Source organism: Ranitomeya variabilis, chromosome 3 (assembly GCF_051348905.1).
Source record: "Ranitomeya variabilis isolate aRanVar5 chromosome 3, aRanVar5.hap1, whole genome shotgun sequence".
In the NCBI taxonomy this organism is placed as follows: domain Eukaryota; kingdom Metazoa; phylum Chordata; class Amphibia; order Anura; family Dendrobatidae; genus Ranitomeya; species Ranitomeya variabilis.
This window is the reverse complement of record NC_135234.1, coordinates 658,566,610-658,581,892: the sequence shown is the minus strand read 5'-3', so window position 1 is coordinate 658,581,892 and position 15,283 is coordinate 658,566,610.

Here is a 15,283-nt window from a genome sequence, read left to right as displayed (position 1 = left end):
GAGGCAGCAGTGAAGAGTCGGAACTGGAGCAGCCGGAGGTAGTAAAGCTTCATGTTATTATCACACAATATGATAAAACCCTTTTAACCTCTTAAAGACCAGGTGATTTTTCAGTTTTGCGCTTCCGTTTTTTCCTTCCGAAGAGGCGTAACATTTAAAATTTTCAGGAATGGGGCTGTGTGAGATCTTTTTTGCACCCGAACCGTTGTTTATATTCATATTATATTGGGATATATACGATGTTTTAATCACTTATTATATATTTTTTTCTCTTGTTGCAATGGCCGAAAGAATGTAGTTCTGGAGTTTTATTTTATTTTCTAGTTAGGCCGTTTACCGATCGGACTGATTTATTTTATATTTTGATAGATCTCATTTTAAGAATGCAGCAATATCACATATGTGTATTTTTTTTATTTTTTTATGTTTCTAAAATTTTAATGGGGGAAAATGGGTGATTTGAACTTTTATTTTTTTCATATTTTTTAAAACATTTTTTACTTTTCACTGTATTTGTTAGTCCCCTTAGGGGACTTGAACCTGCCATCATCTGATTGCTTGTGCTACATACAGCATCGCTATATATAGCAGAAATCACAATCTCCAATAAACAGCAGCCACAGGCAGCTTTCACAGGAGTACAGTGGTGACAGTCACAGGGATCCTCTGCAGTCACGTCACGGGTGCGCCGATGGGATAGAACGGCGCGTCCCCCTGTCCGCGCGCATTAAATGCAGCTATCACATATTGACTGCGGGATTTAACAGGTTTACAGCAGTGGGTGGATCTTCGCACCACCCGCCGCTGATAGAGGCATATGATGGCTGAATAACACAGCCATCATCTGCCAATAAAGATGGTGTTCAGCGTGCAGGCCTGCATGAAAGGTGGGGAGCCGACTTATTGCGGACACAGTCCAGCATAAGATGTTAGGGGTTAAGGTGCATTTCTTAGATATAGTGTGACTGTCACTAACTGTATTTTCTAGACTATATGATGCACTTTTTAACAACAAAAATCTTGCTAAATATTATGTGCATCTTATAGACCAGAGGCAGCGGCCGATCATGTATGCTTATCATGTATCTGCTACTGCCACAGCAGATTTCAGCTGATCGTGGGGGTGCCAGGTGTCGGACCCCACCAATCTCATACTGACGATCTATCTTACAGATAGGTCATCAATCCAAGTCCCAAATAACCCCTTTAAGGGCCCTGGGAATGACATCACCACCAAGGTGCTGGGAGATTAGGGGCCTGAAATGAAGTGACAGGTTACCTTTAACACATATGTGAACACTCGCACAAATATACACACAAACGCACACACATGCACACTCACCTCAACACACAACATACACACAGATACACACAACATACACACAAACATACAGAACGCACAACATACATATAGACACAAAACACACACATACATACACACAACATACATACACACACACTCACCTCAACACATAAACACAATTGCACACACCCCTTCAGTGCTGCAGTACTGGGCACACAAACACACACCCCAATAGTGCAGGGACACACAAACCATCGCACAGCCACCCCTTTAATTGTAGGGTCACACACATCCCTTTTATTGCTGGGTCACACAAACACACATACACACACCCCTTCAGTTCAGGGGCCACACACACAGCTCTTTACTGCTGCATTTCAGGGGACATGTACACCTCAACACACACATACAAACATATACATGTATACTCACCTAAACACACAACATACACATAGACACACAAAACACACAACATACATGCACAGAGACACGACACACATACACACACAACACACATACATACACAACATATACAAAGATGCACACAACATGCATACATACACACTCATCTCAACAGATAAACACAAGTGCACATACCCCTTCAGTGCTAAAGTGCTGGGCACACAAACACACACCCCATTAGTGCAGGGACACACAAACCATCACACAGCCACCCCTTTATTACTGGGGTCACACACACACATCCCTTTTTTATAGCTGGGGTCATCACACAGCCACCCCTTTATTACTGGGGTCACACACACACATCCCTTTTTTATAGCTGGGGTCACACAAGCAGACATACACACACCCCTTCAGTGCAGGGGCCACACACACAGCCCTTTACTTCTGCATATCAGGGGACATGTACACCTCAACACACATACAAACATATACATGTATACTCACTCAAACACACAACTTACACACACAATATACACACGCAGAACACACAACATACACATAGACACACAACACACATACATACACACACAACATACATTGACACACGGCATACACAACACACATACATACACACACAGGCACACACAACACACATACATACATACACAACATACACAGAGACACACACAACATAAATACATACATACACACACTCACCTAAACACAAGTGCACACATCCCTTCAGTGCTGCAGTACTGGGCACACAAACACACACCCCATTAGTGCAGGGACACACAAACCATCACACAGCCACCCCTTTATTTCTGGGGTCACACACACACATCCTTTTTTATTGCTGGGGTCACACAAACACACATACACACACACCCCTTCAGTGCAGGGGCCACACACACAGCCCTTTACTGCTGCGTTTCAGGGAACATGTACACCTCAACACACATACAAACATATACATGTATACTCACTCCAACACACAACTTACACACAGACACACATAATATACACACACAGAACACACAACATACACATAGACACACAAAACACATACATACACACACAACATACATTGACACACGACATACACAACACACATACGTACACACACACCACAGACACACACAACACACATACATACACAACATACACAGACACACACAATATACATACATACACTCACCTCAACACATAAACACAAGTGCACATACACCTTCAGTGCTGCAGTGCTGGGCACACAAACACACACCCCATTAGTGCAGGGACACACAAACCATCACACAGCCACCCCTTTATTACTGGGGTCACACACAAATCCCTTTTTTATTGCTGGGGTCACACAGACATACACACACAGCCCTTAACTGCTGCATTTCAGGGGACATGTACATCTCAACACACACATTCAAACATATACATGTATGCTCACGCCAACACACAACATACACAACACACATACATATACACAACATACACATAGACACACAACATACACAGACACGGCACACACAACACACATACATACGCACACAGAGATACACACATACACACTCAGCATACTCAGAGACACACACAGCATACATACACACACACACACTCACCTCAACACATAAACACAAGTGCACACACCCCTTCAGTGCGGGGTACACAAACACACCCCATTAGTGCAGGGACACACAAACCATCACACAGCCACCCCTGTATTAGTGGGGGTCACACACACATCCCTTTTTTATTGCTGGGGTCACACAAACACACACACACACCCCTTCAGTGCAGGGGCCATACACACTGCCCTTTACTGCTGCATTTCAGGGGACATGTACACCTCAACACACATACAAACATATACATGTATACTCACCTCAACACACAACATACACACAAACACACACAACATACACATACAGAACACACAACATACACATAGACACACAAAACACACAACATACATACATACACAGAGACACGACACACACAGCATACACACACACACACACACACTCATCTCAACACATAAACACAAGTGCACATACCCCTGCAGTGCTGGGCACACAAACACACACCCCATTAGTGCAGGGACACACAAACCATCACACAGCCACCCCTTTATTACTGGGGCCACACACACATCCCTTTTTTATTGCTGGGGTCACACAAACACACATACACACACTCCTTCAGTGCAGGGGCCACACACACACACAGCACTTTACTGTTGGATTTCAGGGGACATGTACACCTCAACTCACACATAGGCTGCCGTCACACTAGCAGTATTTGGTCAGTATTTTACCTCAGTATTTATAAGCCAAAACCAGGTGAGGAACAATCATAGGAAAAGTATAATAGAAACACGTCACCATTTCTGTATTTATCACCCACTCCTGGTGTTGTCTTACAAATACTGATGAGAAATACTGACCAAATACTGATAGTGTGACTGCAGCCATACAAATATATACATGTATACTCACCTCAACACACACATATACACACTGACCTCAACACACACACATAAACACACGCGCACACACCCCTTCAATGCTGCAGTGTTGGAGACACAACACACACCCAGTTGGTGTAGGGACGCACAAACTGTCACACAGCCACACCTTTATTGCTGGGGTCACAGACACAACCTTTAAAGGGCCACTGTCACCCCCTCCAGCCGTTATAAACTAAAAGAGCCACCTTGTGCAGCAGTAATGCTGCAGTCTAACAAGGTGGCTCTTTTAGTTTTTGATTCATTTATTACCTCAATAAAGCGTTTTAAAAATTGGCCACAAATACCAGATATTGTACCTGGAGGCGGTCCGAATCGTCCTCTATGAATCTCCCAACGGCCGTCACTCTTCTCTTCAGGGGCGATGGTCGCCGCCCCCTTCGCGGTATTTCTTCTTAAATCCGGCGCCTGAGCTGTGCGTGCCTGCCTGGGGCAGGCGCAGTCTTCATTGTCAGTCACAGCTCAGACGCACGGTGCCTGACTGCGCCTGTGCGGGCAGTGCGGCCACCCTGTTGCTGAATCCCCGCCCCGCACTGTGTTATTCATTATGCACAGTGCGGGGCTGGCATTCCTGGGCATGCGCACTGCGCTGTTTAGACACTCCCCAGCTCAGACGCTACCCAGCTCAGACGCTCCCCCAGCTCAGACGCTCCCCCAGCTCAGACGCTCCCCCGCCTTCCCAGGAACCCCAGCCCCGCACTGTGCATAATGAATAACACAGTGCGGGGCGGGTATTCAGCAACAGGGTGGCCGCACTGCCCGCACAGGCGCAGTCAGGCACCCTGCATCTGAGCTGTGACTGACAATGAACACTGCGCAGGCCCCAGGCAGGCACGCACAGCGCAGGCGCCGGATTTAAGAAGCAACAGCGCGAAGGGGGCGGCGACCATCGCCCCTGAAGAGAAGAGTGACGACAGTTGGGAGATTGATAGAGGACGATTCGGACCGCCTCCAGATACAATATCTGGTATTTGTGGCCAATTTTTAAAACGCTTTATTGAGGTAATAAATGAATCAAAAACTAAAAGAGATGTCAATATGATCACTGCTCCCTTAGATTAATTCATTGATGAGTGTAGTTTGTAAAATGGGTCACTTATGTGGGGGTTCTGTTGTTCTGGCACCTCAGGGGCTCTCACAGTGGGTCATGGCACCTGCAAACCATAACAGAAAAATCTGCACTATAATATGGAGCTCCTTCACTTCTGAGCTTTGCACTGTGCCTGAAAAGTAGTTCCCGATTACATGTAGGGTATTGGTGCACTCAAGACAAATGGCAGAACAAACTGAGGTCTATTTTTTCCTATTAGCCCTTATAAAAATAAAAAAAATTGGGGTTTAAACAACATTTTAGTGGTAAAAGTGTAATTATTCTTTCTTCACTGCCCAATGGTATGCAATTCTGTGAGGCACATGTGGTGCCAATATGATCACTGCACCCCTAGATGAATTCATTGAGAATTCATTGAGAGGTTAGTTTTGTTTGTAAAATAGGGTCCCTCATGGGGGTTTCGGCTCTTCTGGCACCTCAGGGGCTCTGCCAATTTGACATGGCACCCTCAAACCATTCCAGCGAAAAATCTGAACTCTAATATGGCGCTTCTTCCTTTATGAGCTAACCACTGAGCTTCAAAAGTAGTTTTTTTTTTACCACAAAGGGGGTATTGGCGCACTCAGAAGAAAATTGCATATAACAAATTGTATGGTCCATTTTCTCCTATTTTCCCTTTTGAAAATTAAAAATTTTAGTGAAAAAATTGAAATTTTCCATTGACTTAGCCTAATGTTATACAATTCTGTGAATTGCCTGACTGTTAAAAATTATCATTACACCCCTAGATGAATTTCTCAAGAGGTGTAGTTTCCAAAATAGGGTCACTTGTGGCCTTATTTCTGCTATTAAGTAACATGTATTGCAGCAAAAATTGTACTTCAGAATTCAATTGGCGCTCCTTCCCTTCCGAGCCCTGCCATGCGCCCAAACAGTAGTTCTCCACCATATGTAGGGTATCGACATACTCAGGAGAAATCGCGAAACATATTTTGGGCCCATTTCCTCCTACTACCCTTGTAAAAAGGAAAAATCTGGAGCTAAAGCAACATTTCTGCAGGGAAAATGTATTTTTTCATTTTCATGACTCAGCGTTATAAAATTCTGTGACGCACCTGTGGGTTTAAAATGCTCATCAGACGTCTAGATAAGTTGCTTAAGTGGTGTGTTATGGTTCTCAATGGCAAGAGAACATAGCCCAGCAAACATAAGAACTAGCTCTTGGAAGGATGGAAACTAAACTGACCATGAACTAAACCTGCCGCACAACTAACAGTAGCCGGGTAGCGTAGCCTGCGTTTTATCCCTAGACGCCCAGCGCCGGCCGGAGGACTAACTAATCCTGGCAGAGGAAAATATAGTCCTGGCTCACCTCTAGAGAAATTTCCCCAAAAGGCAGACAGAGGCCCCCACAAATATTGGCGGTGATTTTAGATGAAATGACAAACGTAGTATGAAAATAGGTTTAGCAAAATTGAGGTCCGCTTACTAGATAGCAGGAAGACAGAAAGGGCACTTTCATGGTCAGCTGAAAACCCTATCAAAATACCATCCTGAAATTACTTTAAGACTCTAGTATTAACTCATAACATCAGAGTGGCAATTTCAGATCACAAGAGCTTTCCAGACACAGAAACGAAACTACAGCTGTGAACTGGAACAAAATGCAAAAACAAACAAGGACTAAGTCCAACTTAGCTGGGAGTTGTCTAGCAGCAGGAACATGCACAGAAAGGCTTCTGATTACAATGTTGACCGGCATGGAAGTGACAGAGGAGCAAGGCTAAATAGCGACTCCCACATCCTGATGGAAACAGGTGAACAGAGAGGATGATGCACACCAGTTCAATTCCACCAGTGGCCACCGGGGGAGCCCAAAATCCAATTTCACAACAGTACCCCCCCCCTCAAGGAGGGGGCACCGAACCCTCACCAGAACCACCAGGGCGATCAGGATGAGCCCTATGAAAGGCACGGACCAAATCGGAGGCATGAACATCAGAGGCAGTCACCCAAGAATTATCCTCCTGACCGTATCCCTTCCATTTGACCAGATACTGGAGTTTCCGTCTGGAAACACGGGAGTCCAAGATTTTTTCCACAACGTACTCCAACTCGCCCTCAACCAACACCGGAGCAGGAGGCTCAACGGAAGGCACAACCGGTACCTCATATCTGCGCAATAATGACCGATGAAAAACATTATGAATAGAAAAAGATGCAGGGAGGTCCAAACGGAAGGACACAGGGTTAAGAATCTCCAATATCTTGTACGGGCCGATGAACCGAGGCTTAAACTTGGGAGAAGAAACCCTCATAGGGACAAAACGAGAAGACAACCACACCAAGTCCCCAACAGAAAGCCGAGGACCAACCCGACGCCGGCGGTTGGCAAAAAGCTGAGTCTTCTCCTGGGACAACTTCAAATTGTCCACTACCTGCCCCCAAATCTGATGCAACCTCTCCACCACAGCATCCACTCCAGGACAATCCGAAGATTCCACCTGACCAGAAGAAAATCGAGGATGAAACCCCGAATTACAGAAAAAGGGAGACACCAAGGTGGCAGAGCTGGCCCGATTATTGAGGGCAAACTCCGCTAAAGGCAAAAAAGCAACCCAATCATCCTGATCTGCAGACACAAAACACCTCAAATATGTCTCCAAGGTCTGATTCGTCCGCTCGGTCTGGCCATTAGTCTGAGGATGGAAAGCAGACGAGAAAGACAAATCTATGCCCATCCTAGCACAGAATGCTCGCCAAAATCTAGACACGAATTGGGTACCTCTGTCAGAAACGATATTCTCCGGAATACCATGCAAACGGACCACATTTTGAAAAAACAGAGGAACCAACTCGGAAGAAGAAGGCAACTTAGGCAGGGGAACCAAATGGACCATCTTAGAGAAACGATCACACACCACCCAGATGACAGACATCTTCTGAGAAACAGGAAGATCCGAAATAAAATCCATCGAGATGTGCGTCCAGGGCCTCTTCGGGATAGGCAAGGGCAACAACAATCCACTAGCCCGAGAACAACAAGGCTTGGCCCGAGCACAAACGTCACAAGACTGCACGAAGCCTCGCACATCTCGAGACAGGGAAGGCCACCAGAAGGACCTTGCCACCAAATCCCTGGTACCAAAGATTCCAGGATGACCTGCCAACGCAGAAGAATGAACCTCAGAAATGACTTTACTGGTCCAATCATCAGGAACAAACAGTCTACCAGGTGGGCAACGATCAGGTCTATCCGCCTGAAACTCCTGCAAGGCCCGCCGCAGGTCTGGAGAAACGGCAGACAATATCACTCCATCCTTAAGGATACCTGTAGGTTCAGAATTACCAGGGGAGTCAGGCTCAAAACTCCTAGAAAGGGCATCCGCCTTAACATTCTTAGAACCCGGCAGGTAGGACACCACAAAATTAAACTGAGAGAAAAACAACGACCAGCGCGCCTGTCTAGGATTCAGGCGTCTGGCGGACTCAAGATAAATTAGATTTTTGTGGTCAGTCAATACCACCACCTGATGTCTAGCCCCCTCAAGCCAATGACGCCACTCCTCAAAAGCCCACTTCATGGCCAAAAGCTCCCGATTCCCAACATCATAATTCCGCTCGGCGGGCGAAAATTTACGCGAGAAAAAAGCACAAGGTCTCATCACGGAGTAATCGGAACTTCTCTGCGACAAAACCGCCCCAGCTCCGATTTCAGAAGCGTCGACCTCAACCTGAAAAGGAAGAGCAACATCAGGCTGACGCAACACAGGGGCGGAAGAAAAGCGGCGCTTAAGCTCCCGAAAGGCCTCCACAGCAGCAGGGGACCAATCAGCAACATCAGCACCCTTCTTAGTCAAATCAGTCAATGGTTTAACAACATCAGAAAAACCAGCAATAAATCGACGATAAAAGTTAGCAAAGCCCAAAAATTTCTGAAGACTCTTAAGAGAAGAGGGTTGCGTCCAATCACAAATAGCCTGAACCTTGACAGGATCCATCTCGATGGAAGAGGGGGAAAAAATATATCCCAAAAAGGAAATCTTTTGAACCCCAAAAACGCACTTAGAACCCTTCACACACAAGGAATTAGACCGCAAAACCTGAAAAACCCTCCTGACCTGCTGGACATGAGAGTCCCAGTCATCCGAAAAAATCAAAATATCATCCAGATACACAATCATAAATTTATCCAAATAATCACGGAAAATGTCATGCATAAAGGACTGAAAGACTGAAGGGGCATTTGAAAGACCAAAAGGCATCACCAAATACTCAAAGTGGCCCTCGGGCGTATTAAATGCGGTTTTCCACTCATCCCCCTGCTTAATTCGCACCAAATTATACGCCCCACGAAGATCTATCTTAGAGAACCACTTGGCCCCCTTTATGCGAGCAAACAAATCAGTCAGCAGTGGCAACGGATATTGATATTTAACCGTGATTTTATTCAAAAGCCGATAATCAATGCACGGCCTCAAAGAGCCATCTTTCTTAGCCACAAAGAAAAAACCGGCTCCTAAGGGAGATGACGAAGGACGAATATGTCCCTTTTCCAAGGACTCCTTTATATATTCTCGCATAGCAGCATGTTCAGGCACAGACAGATTAAATAAACGACCCTTAGGGTATTTACTACCCGGAATCAAATCTATGGCACAATCGCACTCCCGGTGCGGAGGTAATGAACCAAGCTTAGGTTCTTCAAAAACGTCACGATATTCAGTCAAGAATTCAGGAATCTCAGAGGGAATAGATGATGAAATGGAAACCACAGGTACGTCCCCATGCGTCCCCTTACATCCCCAGCTTAACACAGACATAGCTTTCCAGTCAAGGACTGGGTTATGAGATTGCAGCCATGGCAATCCAAGCACCAACACATCATGTAGGTTATACAGCACAAGAAAGCGAATAATCTCCTGGTGATCCGGATTAATCCGCATAGTTACTTGTGTCCAGTATTGTGGTTTATTGCTAGCCAATGGGGTGGAGTCAATCCCCTTCAGGGGTATAGGAGTTTCAAGAGGCTCCAAATCATACCCACAGCGTTTGACAAAGGACCAATCCATAAGACTCAAAGCGGCGCCAGAGTCGACATAGGCATCCGCGGTAATAGATGATAAAGAACAAATCAGGGTCACAGATAGAATAAACTTAGACTGTAAAGTGCCAATTGAAACAGACTTATCAAGCTTCTTAGTACGCTTAGAGCATGCTGATATAACATGAGTTGAATCACCGCAATAGAAGCACAACCCATTTTTTCGTCTAAAATTCTGCCGTTCACTTCTGGACAGAATTCTATCACATTGCATATTCTCTGGCGTCTTCTCAGTAGACACCGCCAAATGGTGCACAGGTTTGCGCTCCCGCAGACGCCTATCGATCTGGATAGCCATTGTCATGGACTCATTCAGACCCGCAGGCACAGGGAACCCCACCATAACATCCTTAATGGCATCAGAGAGACCCTCTCTGAAATTCGCCGCCAGGGCGCACTCATTCCACTGAGTAAGCACAGCCCATTTACGGAATTTCTGGCAGTATATTTCAGCTTCGTCTTGCCCCTGAGATAGGGACATCAAGGCCTTTTCCGCCTGAAGTTCTAACTGAGGTTCCTCATAAAGCAACCCCAAGGCCAGAAAAAACGCATCCACATTGAGCAACGCAGGATCCCCTGGAGCCAATGCAAAAGCCCAATCCTGAGGGTCGCCCCGGAGCAAAGAAATCACAATCCTGACCTGCTGAGCAGGATCTCCAGCAGAGCGAGATTTCAGGGACAAAAACAACTTGCAATTATTTTTGAAATTTTGAAAGCAAGATCTATTCCCCGAGAAAAATTCAGGCAAAGGAATTCTAGGTTCAGATATAGGAACATGAACAACAAAATCTTGTAAGTTTTGAACTTTCGTGGTGAGATTATTCAAACCTGCAGCTAAACTCTGAATATCCATTTTAAACAGGTGAACACAGAGCCATTCCAGGATTAGAAGGAGAGAGAGAGAGAAAGGCTGCAATATAGGCAGACTTGCAAGAGATTCAATTACAAGCACACTCAGAACTGAGAAAAAAAAAAAAAAAAAAAAAATCTTCAGCAGACTTCTCTTTTCTCTCCTTTCTCTGTCAATTAATTTAACCCTTTTAGGCCGGTCAAACTGTTATGGTTCTCAATGGCAAGAGAACATAGCCCAGCAAACATAAGAACTAGCTCTTGGAAGGATGGAAACTAAACTGACCATGAACTAAACCTGCCGCACAACTAACAGTAGCCGGGTAGCGTAGCCTGCGTTTTATCCCTAGACGCCCAGCGCCGGCCGGAGGACTAACTAATCCTGGCAGAGGAAAATATAGTCCTGGCTCACCTCTAGAGAAATTTCCCCGAAAGGCAGACAGAGGCCCCCACAAATATTGGCGGTGATTTTAGATGAAATGACAAACGTAGTATGAAAATAGGTTTAGCAAAATTGAGGTCCGCTTACTAGATAGCAGGAAGACAGAAAGGGCACTTTCATGGTCAGCTGAAAACCCTATCAAAATACCATCCTGAAATTACTTTAAGACTCTAGTATTAACTCATAACATCAGAGTGGCAATTTCAGATCACAAGAGCTTTCCAGACACAGAAACGAAACTACAGCTGTGAACTGGAACAAAATGCAAAAACAAACAAGGACTAAGTCCAACTTAGCTGGGAGTTGTCTAGCAGCAGGAACATGCACAGAAAGGCTTCTGATTACAATGTTGACCGGCATGGAAGTGACAGAGGAGCAAGGCTAAATAGCGACTCCCACATCCTGATGGAAACAGGTGAACAGAGAGGATGATGCACACCAGTTCAATTCCACCAGTGGCCACCGGGGGAGCCCAAAATCCAATTTCACAACAGTGGTGTATTTTCCAAAATGGGGTCACTTGTGGGGGGGTTTCTACTGTCAAGGCACATCAGGGGCTCTGGCATCTGACATATTGATTCCAGCCAATTTCACGCTCCAAAAGTAGAAAGGCGCTCCTTCCCTTCTGAGCCCTGCCATGCGCCCAAACAGTAGTTTTCCACCACATACGAGGTATCAGCGTACTCAGGAGAAACGTAGCAACAAATTGTATGCTCCATTTTCTCCTGTTACCCTTTAGAAAATGCTAAATTTAAAGCTAAATCAATATTTTGGTTGGAAAAAGTAACATTTTCATTTTTTCCTTCCACGTTGCTTTATTACCCATAGAGCACCTGAAGCATTAAGAAACTTCTTGAATGTGGTTTTGAGCACCTTGAAGGGTGCAGTTTTTAAAATGATGTCACTTTTGGATATTTTCTGTCACATAGGCCCCTCAAAGTCACTTCAAATGTGATGTGATTTCTAAAAAAAATTGTTTTTGTTAATTTTGTTGGAAAAATGTGAAATTGCTGATAAACTTTTAACCCCTAGATTCCTAGCGAAAAATATGTTTCAAAAATTGTGCTGATGTAAAGTAGACATGTGGGAAATGGCATTTGTTAACTATTTTGTGTGGCGTAAATCTCTGGTTTAATAGCATAGAAAGTTAAAGTTTGAAAATTGAAACATTTGCAAATTTTTGTCAAAATTTCGATATTTTCATAAATAAACGCAAATCATATCGACCTATATATACCACTAATATGAAGTACAACATGCCACAAAAAAAACAGTCACAGAATTACTGGGATCCGTTGAAGAGTTCCAGAGTTATTACCTCATAAAGTGAAAATGGTCAGAATTGGACAAAATTAGTCAGGAAGGTGAAAACAGGCTGGAGGGTGAAGGGGATAACAAAAGGTATGTATCAACTCTATTTTCCATGACAGAAATCCTAAACAGACTCTAAAATTTGTAAAGTTTTAAAATGAGGATTAGCCCCATTGTCATACGATAGGACTAATCCTTTTACAACCACTGTACATGTTGGATTTTAATCTGACATATTAATGTAACCTGACATTGGCAATGACAAATTGTGATCAGAGTCTAACTCGCATACTTTGCAAACAGTATTTCAGGTCCGTTGGCTCGTCTATGAGTTTTATCGGTACAGTGCTGCAAAATGTGTTATTGCTCTGTGAGTACTGGGAGGAATTACAATGGAGCAGTCAGAATATTTTGCTTCCAGTTTTATACTTTTGATCCACTAGATGGCGCCTTTATCAACTGCTGACTATATTCTGCTGAATGTTGAAATAATGAGAAGTTTTTTAAGGACCTTCTCTTACTTGACTAACCTAAAAAATTAGAGTTCTTCACCAGGTGGAGATAAAAGCCTTCCTCCAAGTGCGGTGGTGATGTGGTCCCTTACTGCCTAAGCCTAGGCTTCACATAAGGTCCTCACAGTTCCTCTCTGTCCCCCATGACGAGGCTGAAGTTGGTTTCTTATTCGGAGCTGAAGTTGGTTTCTTATTTGTCAGTTTCTTATTCGGCAATTTTTTCTTTTCTGTTTTTTATAGGTTTAACAACCAAAAATAATCATCACAATAATAAAACACAATGCAGTGAGGAGCCCTGATGTGAATACGCTTAAAAACGGCTACAAAAACAATAAAACTGGCACAAAAATAGGCATCAAAGTGGACACCAAAGAGCGCTGAAGAAAGGGTTAAATGCCTTTGGGCCACTGATCTCACACTGCAGACATATAGAACAGGGTACCCCACATCCAAACCAGTTATTTCCAGCCTGGCCCAAATGGGTTCTGGGCACCAGAACTGGCATCAAAGTGGGCAAACAGCCCATTTTCACAGATTTGAATAAGTAACTGATGTTTTTAAGGGGTTAAATGCCTTTGGGCCACTGATACCACAGTGCATCCATATAAAACAGGGAGCCCCACATCAAAAACAGGTCTCTTCAGCCTGGCCCAAATGGGTTCTGGGCATCAGAACTGGCATCAAAGTGGGTAAACAGCCCATTTTCACGGATTTGAATAAGTAACTGATATTTTAAAGGGGTTAAATGCCTTTGGGCCACTGATCTGACACTTAAAATACACAGGAAGTAATGCCCTGCATCAAATCCAGGTCCCTTCAGCCTGGCCCAAATGTTTTCTGGGCATCAGAACTGGCATCAATTTAGGCAAACAGCCCATTTTCGCAGATTTGAATAAGTAACTGATGTTTTAAAGGGGTTAAATGCCTTTGGGCCACTGATCTGACACTTAAAATACACAGAAAGTGATGCCCTGCATCAAATCCAGGTCCCTTCAGCCTGGCCCAAATGGGTTCTGGGCACCAGAACTGGCATCAATTTAGGCAAACAGCCCATTTTCGCAGATTTGAATAAGTAACTGATGTTTTTAAGGGGTTAAATGCCTTTGGGCCACTGATACAGCACTTAAAATACACAGACAGTGACGCCCTGCATCAAACCAAGGTTCCTCCAGCCTGGCCCAAATGCGTTCTGGGCACCAGAATTGGCATCAAACTGGGCAAACAGCCCATTCTCGCAGATTTGAATAAGTAACTGATGTCTTTAAGGGGTTAAATGCCTTTGGGCCACTGATCTGACACTTAAGATACACAGATAGTGATACCCTGCATCAAACCCAGGTCCCTTTAGCCTGGCCCAAATGGGTACTGGGCATCAGAACTGGCATCAAAGTGGGCAAACAGCCCATTTTCACATATTTGAATAAGTAAGTGATTTTTTAAGAGGTTAAATGACTTTGGGCCACTGATCTGACACCATTATTACATGCATTTTGATGCCCTGCATGAAATTCATGTCACTTTAGCTTTTCCCAAATGGGTTCTGGCCGTGAGAATTGGCATCAAAGTTGGCATTGATTTTAATGATTTGAATAAGTAACTGAATTTTAAGGGGTTAAATGACCTTGGCCACTGATCTCACACCACTATTACATACACAGGCTGGAGACACACTAGCGATTTAAAAATCGGTTCTATTTATTGCAGGAAAGTCTGACGAGTGCAATGCAAGTGTCATGTGAGTGTCAGGCGTTTTTTGTGCGAGTACAATCTGACTTCTCACACCTA